This window comes from Cherax quadricarinatus, chromosome 11, assembly GCF_038502225.1.
Source record: "Cherax quadricarinatus isolate ZL_2023a chromosome 11, ASM3850222v1, whole genome shotgun sequence".
Taxonomy (NCBI): domain Eukaryota; kingdom Metazoa; phylum Arthropoda; class Malacostraca; order Decapoda; family Parastacidae; genus Cherax; species Cherax quadricarinatus.
Window position 1 is genome coordinate 47,932,817 of NC_091302.1, and position 2,483 is coordinate 47,935,299.

Here is a 2,483-nt window from a genome sequence, read left to right on the forward strand (position 1 = left end):
CTTTCTATAATTTAATGTCACTTTCTTAAGTCTGAAAGTGCCACTTTCGAGTGACTTAGTCACTTTCTCACAATTCATAGACACTTTCTAGAGATTTAATGGCACTTTCTAACAAATAACTGTTATGTGCACTATTATTCGTCACATCATGATAAAGTTAAACTTTCTAAATTCTCATCAGTATTTTTGAGAACTTTGTATATATGTAGCACAGAGTTCATAGATGACGAAATCTTGAAGATTTATGAAATACCTAATAATCAAAAATACACAAAATACTTCATTGATAAATACTTTAAAATTGCTATAAATACTTTTTTGCAGTTCTGAAAGGGCCAAACAATCATTTTCAACCAAGAATATGATGGCTCTCTCCTTACCATAAAAACCTTCTTGATATACCTTCTTGATATACCTTCTTGATATACCTTCTAGATATACCTTCTCTATTTAAGAATTTTAAAATCAAAGTTGTATTTAAAAATCTTGATAGAGTAAAAAAAAAAAACTTTTGATTTGAGATTCCCCCAATGATTGCTGACTGCTGTGTCTTCAAGATTCCTTGTAAAACACGTGATTAAGTTTATTACGGACAAACTGGGAAAAGTCTTGAACTAAGATTGCAACAACATAAAAAATAGCATTAGAATTTGACAAGAGTTTAGTGCTCTGTTTATTCACGTGAGAGATTATGACCACCCAGTTGATTTTCAAAAAGCCGAGAAAGCTGTAACAAGCAGGTCTATGGTTGAGAGAGATATAATTGAAAGAAAATAATTAAAATAAAATCATTTTGATCTGAATATGAATATTGGTTTAAGGAATGTTTGACAAGACCTTGACCATCTCACCCTCATCATCATAAAGGGTCAGGTCAGGTGTCGGAGGTTGACCCTGAGCTGCTATCTCAACCTTGTAAGCCTTCACCTCTACTATTATCTTTACAGTTCGTTGATAATGTGAGAAATCAATAAAGCACTTGTAAGTTTACTAGTTTTTTCACAGTGGTTGTTCTGCATAATGTGATATCACCTGTTTATTGTGATATTATCGCAGTTTGTTAACCAACTAGCCGCGTCCCACCTAGGCAGGGTGACCCAAAAAGAGAAACATACATAAAAGAATATATATTAAAACGTATAAGCGAACATTTTAGAAAGGACTTAATTTTAAATGAGTTTTTGCTGTAAATGAACCAAGTAACTACTGCAGAAAATAGATGCCTGGAAAACCTAAGAACATCATTTCAACACCTGAGTAAGGAGTCATTCAAGACACTGTACACCGTGTACGTCAGGCCCATACTGGAGTGTGCAGCACCAGTATGGAACCCACACGAGTCACGAAATCGTAATGACACGATTGCAAACAAACCATACCACGGGTGGGGTTTGAGCCCGCGGTCAGAGAGTCTCAAAACTCTAGACCGTCGCGTTAGCCACTGAGCCAGTTAGCTTTAATAAGATTCATCCAACTAGCTGGCCATCTAACTGGCCCAGTGGCTAACGCGACGTCTGGAATTTTGAGACTCTCTGACCGCGGGTTCAAACCCCACCCGTGGTATGGTTAGGAACCCACACCTGGTCAACCACGTCAAGAAATTATAGAAAGTGTAAAGGTTTGCAACAAGACTAGTCCAGGAGCTAAGGGGTACATCCTACGAGGAGAGGTTAAGGGAAATCAACTTGACGACACTGTAGGACAGGAGAGACAGGGGATGGGACATTATAACATATACAATAATGAGAGGAATTGACATGGTAGACAGAGACAGGATGTCTCAGAGATGGGACACAGAAACAAGGGGTCACAACTGAAAGTTGAAAATTCAAATGGCCACAAGGATGTTAGGAAGTACAAGTATTTCTTCAGTCATAGAGTTGTCAGGAAGTGAAACAATCTGGAGAGTGATGTAGTGGAGGCAGGATTCATACATAACTTTAAGAAGAGGCATGACAAAGCTCATGGAGCAAGGAGAAAGTTGACCTAGTAACGGCCAGTGAAGAGGCGGGTCCAGGAGCTGTGAATCGACCCCAACAACCACAAATAGGTGAGCACACACACACACACACACACGAGCTACCTACTACCATAAATATCAGAAAGCAATACCACTGCCACACACACACACACACACGTTCTCTCTCTATATAAAATAACTCAACTATTCTTACCGCACCTCCACAAATGGTGTTATTGAGGCCGCTCTCACACGCTCTCACACGCTCTCACACGCTCTCACACGCTCTCACACGCTCTCACACGCTCTCACACGCTCTCACACGCTCTCACACGCTCTCACACGCTCTCACACGCTCTCACACGCTCTCACACGCTCTCACACGCTCTCACCCGCGCTCACACGCTCTCACACGCTCTCACACGCTCTCACACGCTCTCACACGCTCTCACACGCTCTCACACGCTCTCTCACATTTCTCACACACTCTCGCTAACAGCTTATTCTATCACTACACTCTACT

At 40.6% G+C, this 2,483-nt stretch overlaps 1 protein-coding gene across 1 annotated transcript in view; it reads right to left on the minus strand.

The window, feature by feature from the left end:
- The window catches only part of LOC138852540 (uncharacterized), a 46,272-nt gene extending 46,044 nt beyond the window's left edge, over positions 1-228 (minus strand). Inside the window, exon 1 of the mRNA XM_070083866.1 lies at positions 1-228. This exon is cut by the window's left edge and continues 517 nt beyond it. The gene's annotated coding sequence lies outside the window, so the exon portion shown is untranslated.
- Between the last annotated feature and the right edge of the window lie 2,255 nt (positions 229-2,483).